Genomic DNA, 14,630 nt, shown 5'->3' on the forward strand with positions numbered 1-14,630 from the left:
GTCACAGTCATATAAGTACAGGAAGCTGGAACTGTCTTCACAGGCTAAGTTTCAGGAGGGGGTCCCTCCTTCTGATCCAGGCCTGATTCAAATCAAAGTACTTTATTAATCCTGCGAGGGGAAGTTAAAGGATTTCCCCTCGCAGGATTAATAAAGTGTCCACCTCTGATGTTCCTCTTTTGTGTGAACACATGTCACGCTGGCCTGAGCCTCTGTGGGCTTCCTGCGGATGGAAGGACCAGCGGAGGGCAAAGAAACAACAACTCTGACACCAACGGAGGACAAACTGGAACACCTGAGCTACCGCAGGTAACGTATTGTGCAAAACAGGTGAGTGCATGATTCCGTCTGACTAATGAACCAAATCTACAGAAATCAATGTGTGCTAGCTCACACATGTTGAGTACTTGTGCAGTTTCTCCTTCCTTTTCCTGCTGTGTTTTACCGAGGTGATCATGGATGAGATGAGACTCCAGCACAGGTCTGAAGGAGAGAGACTGTGGACCCGACATTGCCGTTATGCACCCAGGGTTTCCGTGACGACGAGGAGCTCCCAGCCGGAGGAGAGAAGCTGATGTTAAAAAAAAGCAATAAAGGAGGACTTGGGGTAGGTCTTTTTTAGTGTCACAAAGTCGTGATCAGTTAAAAGGCACATTATATACTGCATTAGATGATATTAGCTGATATTATAGAACAAAGTAAAGAAACAAGCTGCTATTTTAAAAACAAAAGATGACAAATTGTCACAAAGTTATGCTTAAGCTTAAATCAGGACTTTCTTTCTGTCTCCCTTGTAGCACCACAGTGGACATCCACCAGTCCCAGGAAGCTCCAGCAGCACAGCCGTCCCCTGAACACACTCCAGCACCACATCTGCTCCCAGACACCGGACTATGGATCGGCCCCAGCTGAAACGATGAAAAGCATCCCACACCGAGCCGTACAGATGAAGCCGTCTCCGTGTGTGAAGCTCCTCACAGACACACAGAGAAGAAGATCTGCTCACCTACACCTGCAGAAATAACACAGTCCAGACAAGACGCAGACAGTTGGGACTGAAAGACAACCAGTGGGACAGTGTTGTTCTTTAAAGACATTATTCGTAAATTATGTATTTAAAACATAATGTTTGCATTTACATTTTACATGCTGCTTTGGTGCTGGAGTCAATAAAAATGAACCGTTTTTACACTTACCCTCTCCTCTGTTGAATGAAACAATAACTTTGCCGCAGAGAACGACCATCTTCTGATGCAACACTCTTAAAAGCAGACCCTGCAAAGCTTTCTGCAGTCTGTGTCAGACACATAAGGAATATTTTACTAATCTGAATTCTAAATGATCAGCTATAACATTTGATTTAGTCTTTCTTTGACTCATAGCCTCATTCCACAGATATGACAGAACAAACATGGGAGGCAGTTTACAGCAGATATCATCCTGTTGGTAGAATGCCTTTAAAACTCAGAAGAAGCTTTTTTTGCTACTAAAGTGCATCAAATTAAATTGTATCATCCAAGAGTCTGTAATTTAACAGGTTTTTCTTCAGGTTTCCTTAACAATGACATGACATCACAGCTCTTTCAGCTGCATCATGTGGAAATATTTCAGGTTTTTTTGCCAGAGGGCTGGCTCAGTCTAATGAATTTATCTGGAAAAATGCATAGTACTGAGGAGGATGTTGTTTAAAACTCCTTAAACCAGCCATCTTCATTTCTGGATATTTGTTATAATAATAGTAGTAATAAAAAAAACATTTAAAAAAGAAAGAAAAAATATCTGAAAGGGTTTTAAAGGTTCTCCTGATTTACCTGGATGTGTATGCTCATTGTCCCAGTGCAGAAGCAACTGAATAGTAGTGGTACCCTGTAAAACACAACGGCATGGGTCTCTGGAAGTTAGAGATATGGGCTGAAAAATGCGCTTCTCATCACTGCCGAAGCTGCCGCCAGCTTTTAGTAACTTAAGACAAAGTTACTCATCATTTACACATCATTTCTGCTACCACTGCAGACACATCTGAAACTTCCAACAGAATACTCAATATTTTACAGCTGTGACAGTAAGGGTGATATTGTGAACACAACAGTGTTCAGATACCCATCTTCAAAGTCAGTCCAACTGGTTAATTCCACTTCACGCCTGTAAAGCTTTACAACTGTAACTTGAGCAGTTTTGATGTTCCAGACACCGCTGACGTTACAGCAGTCACATGACAAATCAGTGAGATGGTACTTTAACAGCTTTGGAGAGCTGCAAACTGCATCCTTATTTTGATCTATCAGAAAGTAACTCCCTGATTTTCCTGCTGTTTTGTTTTCAGGATTCTGCTCACAGCCCAAACATACTCAGAGACAAAGCCCACCTGAGGCACAGCCTGTTCACCCTGCTGTCATATGGAGAGTGATACATAACCTTCTGCCTCCCAGCAGACTTTACAACAGTAATGACTGCAGTAGATCAGTTATTTGATCAAACAAGCCTGTGAGACACATAGCTTTATGAGCATATAATCTCTGTGGTCACTCCTGCTTCAGTTGGTGTTTACAGTGACACTCACACACAGACATTTATACACACACTTCATAGAAACAGGAAATAATGAGAGTCACCCACACACTGGTTCACTACAACCACATCACAACTATCAGTAGTTTCTAAAAGTTTCATTGTTAAAGAACAAAACCTGAGCAGTTACAAATATGTCTTTAATAAATCTACATGATTGTGATTAATAATAAACCTACACACCACAGAAATGATCCAGTCATGTATATATAAATACATCTTATAAAGTTCAGTATTGAAAATCAATTTAACTCTGACAGAGTGTAAGCATATAGCAGCCTGTAAGATGAGAGACACAGCACAGAGAACATTGAAATGTGGTTTTTGCTGCTTTTTGTTTTTCACGAACAAGGAAATGTTGTCAGGAGTTTAAATCCAAAAACCCTGCTGGTTGTGCAGCAGACGTTATTATCTGATGCTTTTCTGTGTCTTTTTTTTATAACGTGCTGTAATGTTCAATAAAAGACCAGGAAATGAGAATGAAATGCGAAAGTAAAGAATCTCATCTAACTGGTTTACTTTTACTTCATATGAAGGCTGCACCCATGAATCATCCTTAAGGAAGATATTTGAATGACTTTTGTGTGGCAGTCAGTTTTTCTTCCCTCCACTAAACGGTGTCAAACACAAACACGAGAATATCAAACAGCATTAATTGTTTCTAATCTTCTTCTGCTCTGACAGACTTTATATAACCTGCACTGAACTGCTGAGGAGGAATACTGTGAATAAGCCACAACTTGAGACAGAATAAAATCAACAATAATCTTTAAAAACAAATGTTGGCCAACAATTCAGTTTTTTTTTTGTCTTCATTCTGCAACATTTGAAAATACAGAGGTTAAATAATGTAAGTCTCTTTGGATATAAGCTGTACAAGATCAGTCATTAAGGTCATGGCAGTCCTAAGTTTTAGTCCTAAGAATTTGGATTCTGTCCAAGTTCATGAAGATGTTCCACCTCTGAAAGTTTCCTTCCTTCTGTCTGATTGGTGCAGAGTTTCAGGTGATACCATCCATCATACCTCAGAGAACATTGTTGGGTGTTTACTATGTAAATTTCAGCTTTATGTGTTTCTGTTAGTCTATCACCCAAATTAAATAATGACCTGGAAGCTATTGAGCAAAAATGCTAATATTTACATATAAATATTAATATAAAAAATATGAACAGATCTAAAATATAAAAACAAGAGGTGTATCTCATGCAGCCAGTGTAGTTACATGATCCCAAGCTGATTTGGAGTCAATTGATCACATAACCTGGCAGCTATTGAGCTAAAATGCTAATATTTACAAATAAAAATGAATGAAAATTATGAACAGATGTAAAATGTAAAAAAGTAGAAATAAAATAAATAAAATAAAAAGGGAAACCCTCAGAAAATAACATAGCAAAGGACACATGGACAAAACATGATAAAAAACAGGCAAAAAACACAAAAACTTTGGCTTTCTCGGAGCTGCTTTAAAGGGATAGTTCGCCTCTTTTGACATGGAGCTGTATGACATCCGATACTAGCAATATCGAGCATTATAAGTTAAGAAATTAACCCCGGTTCTCTGAAACACGAGTGAGGTATCTCACTATGGGACATGCCCCCTGTGCTTCTCCCCAGAAGCAATTTTCCACTACGCCAGTCCTGACTGGCAGACAGACGTGTCGGACTGATCTTGGAGGAGTGACTTCCTCCTCCTTAAAAGACCGGGGCATCATGTCTTCTATTCAATCTGAGCAAAGTTCACCTCTTCCTCGCTCCAGGCAAGGAGAATGATCTGGTGAGATACCTCACTCATGTTTCAGAGAACCGGGTTAATTTCTTAACCTATAGTTCTCTTTCAACATTCGTTTTGGTATCTCACTATGGGATATAGAGACTCCCGTATTGCCAGACAATCATACCTCGAGGACCAGTTATCAAAACAACCACAGTCACATAGGTAGCCTTATATCTGTCGCAGAACCCATGCGCAGAACTGTGTGAGCCAACGTGGGTACCGTAACATCCAATCTGTAAAATCTGGAGATGGTGTGAGGCGTAGTCCAGCTAGCAGCCGCACATATCTCCCCATTAGAAATGCCTTGGAACAATGCCCATGACGCGGCCATCCCACAAGTGGAATGAGCACGCAGCCCTGAGGGGGGTTGAAGCCCCTTGCTCTCATAGGCCAATGATATAGCCTCCACAATCCAGCGTCACAACCGCTGCTTCGTAAAGCTGGATTTACAGTTGACGAGTCGTGACGTCAAAATGACGTTTCAGGCCTGGCGCTTGCCTTGAAAAGACGGCGCAGCGCGTTGTCATGCACCAGTCGATATTTGTAAATTGGCTGCGCCGAGAACGACAAACCGGATGGATCGATCTGAGACCAGGCTCAGTCAGCGTAGACGACAAAGCTGGGGAGCCAGATAAAGGCCACAAAAAAAATGCAATAATTGACTGTTGTAGCTGAGGAAGAAGCCTCCTGTGTTTTCGTTAATCCAGGTTTTTTTTAGATAATTCCTTTTTACCAGTTCACTTCCCTACCATGGGCTGTGTTTCCCTCTTGACAAACATACCCAATTCATAGTAGTCTTTAGCCCGATTCGCACGGGATAAATATTACCTATGGATCACTGGTAATTCGCAACTACCCACGCACCTCTGTATTTTTTTGTGGCGCATTCGGATGGGACAAGCAAAAGTCTGTAATTTACTCAAATCATAGACATCATGAGTGTAAAAATACAAGGTAGTACAACCAAACAGTATTGGAAGCATGTATATTATCACATTTTCAATGAAGTGGGCAGTTATTAGCACCCTTACGACATTCTCCGCAATTAATCTGAATTACAGGGGGTCCATAGGTAACACAAGTCCCGTGCGAATCGGGCTTTTGCCGAAACCAGGGATTGAACCAGGGACCTTCAGATGTTCAGTCTGATGCTCTCCCAACTGAGCTATTTTGGTTACATAGGGCTAAAGTGGCCGTTTCCATTTGAAAAAAAAAAACAACAGGAACTCGCTCCGTGGAGCGTAGACGACAAAGCTGGGGAGCCAGATAAAGGTCACAAAAATGCAATAATTGACTGTTGTAGCTGAGGCCTCCTGTGTTTCCATTAATTTAGGTTTTTTGAGATACTTCCTTTTTACCAGTTCACTTTCCTAACATGGGCTGGTTTTCCCTCTTGACATACATCCACAATTCATTGTAGTCTTTGCTGAAACCCAGAATTGAACCAGGGACCTTCAGATCTTCAGTCTGACGCTCTCCCAACTGAGCTGTTTCGGTAACAAAGGGCTAACATGGCAGCAGTAACAACAATAAATTACAACAATAGTGTTGTAATGTTTTAAATACTTTTTTCTAGAGAAGATAATTGTTTTGTATATGGGATTATCGTCCATTGACTCTTTTGGGCTTTCACATGCGCGCGCCTACCGACAAGAGGTAAGTGACATGCTGTTTATAAAGTTGTTTTGTAACGTCCCCATGCCAGTAATGTGAGAACCATGCATATGGTTTTGATGGTAAGGCTTGTGACTTTATTGTCGGATGGTTTATAAAGTGGTGTAACGTTTCTGCAGTGTGCAAGTTGTTGTTTTACGTGGAAGGTTTATTATTGCCCATTGGCCACCACGTATTTAGCTATCATGACAGGCTGCGCAAACAGCGCAATCGCCGCACAGGGAGCGCCGATTTGCACCAGTCTGTGTCCTACTGTCAGTATTTGACAACCTCTAGCAATGGGATTGCGCTTCAAATTCCCCGGAGTTCCCCTTCAATGGAAACACACGAGGCTTCTTCCTCATCTACATCAGTCAATTATTGCATTTTTGTGGCCTTTATCTGGCTCCACAGCTTTGTCGCCTAAGCTCCACGGCGCGAGCTCCCGGTTTTAGTTTCCAAATGAAAATGGCCATTTCAGCCCTTTATAGCCGAAATAGCTCAGTTGGGAGAGAGTCAGACTGAAGATCTGAAGGTCCCTGGTTCCATACTGGGTTTCGGCAGAAACTGCTATGAATTGTTTATGTTTGTCAAGAGGGAAACACAGCCCATGGTAGGAAAGTGAACTGGTAAAAAGAAATTATCTAAAAAAACCTAGATTAATGAAAACACACGAGGCTTCTTCCTCAGCTACAACAGTTTCTACATGCCATGCGGCCTGCTCACAGCTCCTGCTATTGTCTCCTTTCCTTTCCTTGTGCCTTGGAAAATTATTGCTTGTAAGTTTAGTTTACATTTTCAGTTAATCTTGTTGTTACACAGATTCATGGAGTGTATTGTTACATAAATGTTTGGTTTATTTGTATGTAAATTCTGCTACTGCTAAATTAACAGTTATTAACAGATTGTATTGTCATCTTCTGTGAATACATTGTTATTTTAGTAACAATCCAGTAATTGGTAATTATCTTTGTATCATTTCAGTTTTACAAGAAAAAATATTGTTCATGAGAATGAAGACAACAGTAAAGGTCATTCAACTTTACTCCAGCCTCTGAGTTCTCTTGGATCTTGTTCGCTATCTGTCAATTTGTGTACAGACACACACACTGAGAACAGAGTACCCGGTTTTACTTTCCAAACGAAAGCTGCCATTTGGGCCCTTTGTAGCTGAAAAAGCTCAGTTGGGAGAGAGTCAGACTGAAGATCTGAAGGTCCCTGGGAACTACTATGAATTGTGGATGCTTGTCAAGAGGGAAACACAGTCCATGGTAGGAAAGTGAACTGTTAAAAAAGAATTATCTAAAAAAAAACTGCATTAATGAAAATACACGAGGCTTCTTCTACATCAGTCAATTATTGCATTTTTGTGGCCTTTATCTGGCTCCACAGCTTTGTCGCCTAAACTCCACGGAGCGAGCTCCCGGTTTTAGTTTCCAAATGAAAATGGCCATTTCAGCCCTTTATAGCCGAAATAGCTCAATTAGGAGAGAGTCAGACTGAAGATCTGAAGGTCCATGGTTCAATCCTGGGTTTCGGCAGAAACTGCTATGAATTGTTTATGTTTGTCAAGAGGGAAACACAGCCCATGGTAGGAAAGTGAACTGGTAAAAAGGAATTACAGTGAACCCTCACTGTAGCTCAGTTCACCTTTCACAGACTCGCTGCTTCATGGATTTTCATTGTGTTCTGCATTCTGATTGGCAAAACAGTCTCTCCACTTCTTTTCTACCTGTGTGTCAATAACGTTGCGGTTTAATATGTACACGTACGTAAAACAGCTTGCCAAATTTAAGTTTACAAATTCTCTTGCAATTTCAAGTTTCTCTCTCGAAAAAACACACCTGCACCGCAGGCTTTAGAAGAAAAAAACTCTACAGAGCGGAGCCAGGATGCAGCGGCTCAGTCAGAGGAGCAGTGAAATACACGCGAGTCACTATTTGTCCCACTGTACTTTGTATTTTTTTTCATAATCATTTTTCATTTTCTCCCGTTCTAATCCAATGACTCGGGTCGCGGTGAGGCGATGCTGATCTCCGCAATTTGAAGCCTTCAGTTCGTATTGATGATTAAAATTATTATTTTACAGTGTTCTACAACGAAGAAAGTCGAAAAGAAAACAATGCCGCTGTCAAGACCAGGAACACTGTCATCAATGATGCTGCTGCAGTTTCTGGAAGATGAAATGCTTCGTGTGTTTCACAAAGTTCGTGAGCCAAGACAATTCGGTCAATAGAGTGAAGGTCTGAAGCCCCCGGCATCAACAGAGTCTCTGCCCTCTTCTTTGCCTTCACGTATCTGTCCCGTAGCTTCTTCCACACATTCTTACAGAACTCTCCCTCTTTCCCCAAAGTTCTGCCCATCTCTGTGCACCAGTTTTGGGAGTTTACGTGCTCCCTGTGCTCTTTCACTGCAGTTTCGTACAGCTGCCTGTACAAACGCACCTCTTGACTGAGCCTGGTCTCAGATCGATCCATCCGGTTCGTCGTTCTCGGCGCAGCCAATTTACAAATATCGACTGGTGCATGACAACGCGCTGCGCCGTCTTTTCAAGGCAAGCGCCAGGCCTGAAACGTCATTTTGACGTCACGACTCGTCAACTGTAAATCCAGCTTTACGAAGCAGCGGTTGTGACGCTGGATTGTGGAGGCTATATCATTGGCCTATGAGAGCAAGGGGCTTCAACCCCCCTCAGGGCTGCGTGCTCATTCCACTCGTGGGATGGCCGCGTCATGGGCATTGTTCCAAGGCATTTATTTTATTTCTACTTTTTTACATTTTACATCTGTTCATAATTTTCATTCATTTTTATTTGTAAATATTAGCATTTTAGCTCAATAGCTGCCAGGTTATGTGATCAATTGACTCCAAATCAGCTTGGGATCATGTAACTACCCTGGCTGCATGAGATACACCTCTTGTTTTTATATTTTAGATCTGTTCATAATTTTTATATTAATATTTATATGTAAATATTTGCATTTTTGCTCAATAGCTTCCAGGTCATTATTTAATTTGGGTGATAGACTAACAGAAACACATAAAGCTGAAATTTACATAGAAAACACCCAACAATGTCCTCTGAGGTATGATGGATGGTATCACCTGAAACTCTGCACCAATCAGACAGAAGGAAGGAAACTTTCAGAGGTGGAACATCTTCATGAACTTGGACAGAATCCAAATTCTTAGGACAAAAACTTAGGACTGCCATGACCTTAATGACTGATCTTGTACAGCTTATAGCCAAAGAGACTTACATTATTTAACCTCTGTATTTTCAAAAGTTGCAGAATGAAGACAAAAAAAACTGAATTGTTGGCCAACATTTGTTTTTAAAGATTATTGTTGATTTTATTCTGTCTCAAGTTGTGGCTTATTCACAGTATTCCTCCTCAGCAGTTCAGTGCAGGTTATGTAAAGTCTGTCAGAGCAGAAGAAGATTAGAAACAATTAATGCTGTTTGATATTCTCGTGTTTGTGTTTGACACCGTTTAGTGGAGGGAAGAAAAACTGACTGCCACACAAAAGTCATTCAAATATCTTCCTTAAGGATGATTCATGGGTGCAGCCTTCATATGAAGTAAAAGTAAACAACACCAGTTAGATGAGATTCTTTACTTTCGCATTTCATTCTCATTTCCAGAGGTCCGTTTCACGTAGCAGGTTTAGTGAAAACTCTGAGTTGATTAACCCTGAAATGAGGGAAATCCTGAGTTTTCCGTTTCACAAAGGGAGGTAACTCAACCCCGAGAAAGAGGGGTAACTCTAGCGTGTTTCACAAAGAGAGGTAACTTAACCTCTCGGTCAGTTACCGGAGTAACAGACTCTCTGAACCTAACCTGGTCGGGACCAGGTTTTATTCAAGAAACCTTGAGTTTCTTTCCGTCTCCGCCCTCTTTCAGCCACACACGCCATTTGATTTCCTCATTCCTTCAGTCAGCAGAGCGAGTTCTTCTACTTCTATAAGTCCATTAGGCAAAGTAGGAGGAGACTTTTTTCACGAACATGTCCTTTTGACAATGATCCCGTGGATGAAGGTGCAGCATTATTGCGCAGAGAAATAAATATTCGTCGGAGATGGTTATCAGACCGCGCATAGATTTTTGCATTTACAGACAATTATCTTTTTGAGCGGCACCATCAGAATGTGTTGGGACAAAAGAAAAAAAAAGACATAAAAGACAAATACATATTTGTATGAATAGGCTTAAAAAAGACATATATAGGCCTATTATATTTTATAAAGACATCGTTTCTTGGGGGTGGATTCCCTCAGCCACTGCCCTCCCTTTAGAGGTGGTGGCCACCACCCGTTTTACGGGCATCTGCCTTCTTTCTGTTGGCTCAGTAGAAGTCTGTGTTAGTTTAAATAATTATTTAACAGAACATGATATAGATGATGACTCTAAATTGTCCTTCGGAGTGACTGTGAGTGTGTATGGTTGTTTGTCTCGTTTGTCTCTATGTGGCCCTGTGATGGACTGGCGGCCTGTCCAGGGTGTACCCCGCCTCTTGCCCATTGACCTCTGGGATAGGCTCCAGCCCCCCCGCGACCCGACTGACGGATTCAGCGGTGTATAGATAATGGATGGATGGATGGTATAGATGAGAAGACATAGTTTATGTGTGTGAAAACAGCATTATGTTGGGAATAAAATAACTGCACAGTCAAATAGCCACTTAATATTTATTTTACAGTGTAAAACATGATCAAAATGAGGTACCTCCATGCCGAGGTCTCACCTGTTTGAACAATGTTTTTATATTTCATCTTAAACTGCTGCCAAGTGTGCTTCTCCCCCGCGAGATTGCACCTAAATGAAATAAATGAATGGGCTACCATTCAAGCAGTTTCCCTGTAATATTATTGTGATTGCAAAGGACTACATTTAAACTTACACTTTTGCTGCTGCAACGGTGTTGCACTTATTTCTAAAAACGTGTTGAAACTCGCCGTATGAGCGCATTAAGATTTCCAATTCGAGGTTGGTGAAAAACGTAGCCCCTCCTCTTCCCCGTTGCCATGGTGACTCGTCGAATCGGGGCTCCATTGATGCTGGCTTTTTAAAGGTGGTGCATGCGCTAAACTCAAGATGAACTTACTCAGAGTTGATTAACCTCACTCAAATCAGCGTTTCTGGAACCGAAAACTCAGGGTTTTCTATCTCAGAGTAGATCAACTCAGAGATCAGGAATAGACTCAGAGTTGGTTGAACCTGCTTTGTGAAACGGACCCCTGGTCTTTTATTGAACATTACAGCACGTTATTAAAAAAAGACACAGAAAAGCATCAGATAATAACGTCTGCTGCACAACCAGCAGGGTTTTTGGATTTAAACTCCTGACAACATTTCCTTGTTCGTGAAAAACAAAAAGCAGCAAAAACCACATTTCAATGTTCTCTGTGCTGTGTCTCTCATCTTACAGGCTGCTATATGCTTACACTCTGTCAGAGTTAAATTGATTTTCAATACTGAACTTTCTAAGATGTATTTATATATACATGACTGGATCATTTCTGTGGTGTGTAGGTTTATTATTAATCACAATCATGTAGATTTATTAAAGACATATTTGTAACTGCTCAGGTTGTGTTCTTTAACAATGAAACTTTTAGAAACTACTGATAGTTGTGATGTGGTTGTTACACTGTGATGTAAGTTGTAGTGAACCAGTGTGTGGGTGACTCTCATTATTTCCTGTTTCTATGAAGTGTGTGTATAAATGTGTGTGTGTGAGTGTCACTGTAAACACCAACTGAAGCAGGAGTGACCACAGAGATTATATGCTCATAAAGCTATGTGTCTCACAGGCTTGTTTGATCAAATAACTGATCTACTGCAGTCATTACTGTTGTAAAGTCTGCTGGGAGGCAGAAGGTTATGTATCACTCTCCATATGACAGTAGGGTGAACAGGCTGTGCCTCAGGTGGGCTTTGTCTCTGAGTATGTTTGGGCTGTGAGCAGAATCCTGAAAACAAAACAGCAGGAAAATCAGGGAGTTACTTTCTGATAGATCAAAATAAGGATGCAGTTTGCAGCTTTCCAAAGCTGTTAAAGTACCATCTCACTGATTTGTCATGTGACTGCTGTAACGTCAGCGGTGTTTGGAACATCAAAACTGCTCAAGTTACAGTTGTAAAGCTTTACAGGCGTGAAGTGGAATTAACCAGTTGGACTGACTTTGAAGATGGGTATCTGAACACTGTTGTGTTCACAATATCACCCTTACTGTCACAGCTGTAACATATTGAGTATTCTGTTGGAAGTTTCAGATGTGTCTGCAGTGGTAGCAGAAATGATGTGTAAATGATGAGTAACTTTGTCTTAAGTTACTAAAAGCTGGCGGCAGCTTCGGCAGTGATGAGAAGCGCATTTTTCAGCCCATATCTCTAACTTCCAGAGACCCATGCCGTTGTGTTTTACAGGGTACCACTACTATTCAGTTGCTTCTGCACTGGGACAATGAGCATACACCTCCAGGTAAATCAGGAGAACCTTTAAAACCCTTTCAGATATTTTTTCTTTCTTTTTTAAATGTTTTTTTTATTATTACTATTATTATAACAAATATCCAGAAATGAAGATGGCTGGTTTAAGGAGTTTTAAACAACATCCTCCTCAGTACTATGCATTTTTCCAGATAAATTCATTAGACTGAGCCAGCCCTCTGGCAAAAAAACCTGAAATATTTCCACATGATGCAGCTGAAAGAGCTGTGATGTCATGTCATTGTTAAGGAAACCTGAAGAAAAACCTGTTAAATTACAGACTCTTGGATGATACAATTTAATTTGATGCACTTTAGTAGCAAAAAAAGCTTCTTCTGAGTTTTAAAGGCATTCTACCAACAGGATGATATCTGCTGTAAACTGCCTCCCATGTTTGTTCTGTCATATCTGTGGAATGAGGCTATGAGTCAAAGAAAGACTAAATCAAATGTTATAGCTGATCATTTAGAATTCAGATTAGTAAAATATTCCTTATGTGTCTGACACAGACTGCAGAAAGCTTTGCAGGGTCTGCTTTTAAAGGGACACTATGTAATAAATTAAGTCATTTATTAGCTCAAATCAACATATTCATTCATAAGTTAGTCCTCATTGGTGTAAAATGATCTCTGTCAAAAATCTCACTTATCCTCCTGAGTGAAGAATAACTTGTCTGTATCTACATAGAGCAGGTAAGCTCTATGGAGGCTGCCATGTCCTTCCGGTCTATGAAAAATGACGAAGTGCCGAGAGGGACATAAAGCACTTCGAATCGCGATTTCCCCACCAGGCCTACAAGCAGAAATGACGTCATTGTGACGTCATTTCCGCCAAATGGCTTACAGCCGCTAATGCTAAATAGATTTTATTCCTTGGCACATATGTCTTTGTGTTCATTAGCTTTCTTTTTGTAAGTGCATCATCTTCTTCTTTTTATTATTATTCCTATGCTCCCCCTGGATATCTTCTTTTTGGCGTTATGCTCACATTTGTAAACTGTTATTTTGTTGATTTACTAATAAAGTTTAAAAAAAAAAATGCTAAATAGATTTTATCTCGTAAATGATCCCACTAATAATGCACTGATTGTTACCAAACTTCTGCCGTAGTACACATAGGCTCTTAACTCACAAAACGAGGCATTAGAAAGTTTGTAAGTTTACCGGGAGTTTATTTACCGCTGCTAATGCTCCTATTGCTAACGCAGGCTAATGCTAAGGCTGCGTCGACGTCACTTCCGGTAACTCCCGGAATAGAACTAATTGCATTGCTTGCACACCAAAGGAGATGTTATGTTATCTGACATGTTATCTGTCATCTGTATTTATAGTGTTGTTGTATGTGTGTTATGTAATCCTTTGTACTGTGTGTCTTGATTTCTTTTTGTTTGTATGGACCTTGAGTCTGAAGCTATAGCTTCTTGAATCTTGACACATTCCGCTTGCCGTAGTTCAAGAAGTTGCAGCGCACATTTGAAAACGTGAGGCGCTAGAGAGCAAATTCATTCAACTTTGCAAAATAAAATTGCACCACTAGATGGGGGAAGAAATTACATAGTGTCCCTTTAAGAGTGTTGCATCAGAAGATGGTCGTTCTCTGCGGCAAAGTTATTGTTTCATTCAGCAGAGGAGAGGCTAAGTGTAAAAACGGTTCATTTTTATTGACTCCAGCACCAAAGCAGCATGTAAAATGTAAATGCAAACATTATGTTTTAAATACATAATTTACGAATAATGTCTTTAAAGAACAACACTGTCCCACTGGTTGTCTTTCAGTCCCAACTGTCTGCGTCTTGTCTGGACTGTGTTATTTCTGCAGGTGTAGGTGAGCAGATCTTCTTCTCTGTGTGTCTGTGAGGAACTTCACACACGGAGACGGCTTCATCTGTACGGCTCGGTGTGGGATGCTTTTCATCGTTTCAGCTGGGGCCGATCCATAGTCCGGTGTCTGGGAGCAGATTTGGTGCTGGAGTGTGTTCAGGGGACGGCTGTGCTGCTGGAGCTTCCTGGGACTGGTCCATGTCCACTGTGGTGCTACAAGGGAGACAGAAAGAAAGTCCTGATTTAAGCTTAAGCATAACTTTGTGACATTTTGTCATCTTTTGTTTTTAAAATAGCAGCTTGTTTCTTTACTTTGT

General features: G+C 40.8%; 1 protein-coding gene across 2 annotated transcripts in view; it reads right to left on the minus strand.

The window, feature by feature from the left end:
• Positions 1-14,147: 14,147 nt before the first annotated feature.
• Positions 14,148-14,630, minus strand: part of acvr2ab (activin A receptor type 2Ab) — a 53,791-nt gene continuing 53,308 nt past the window's right edge. For both annotated transcript variants that reach the window (XR_012770598.1, XR_012770597.1), the window contains exon 13: positions 14,148-14,526. The gene's annotated coding sequence lies outside the window, so the exon portion shown is untranslated. The remainder of the gene's footprint in view (positions 14,527-14,630) is intronic.

This window comes from Odontesthes bonariensis, chromosome 11, assembly GCF_027942865.1.
Source record: "Odontesthes bonariensis isolate fOdoBon6 chromosome 11, fOdoBon6.hap1, whole genome shotgun sequence".
Lineage (NCBI taxonomy): Eukaryota > Metazoa > Chordata > Actinopteri > Atheriniformes > Atherinopsidae > Odontesthes > Odontesthes bonariensis.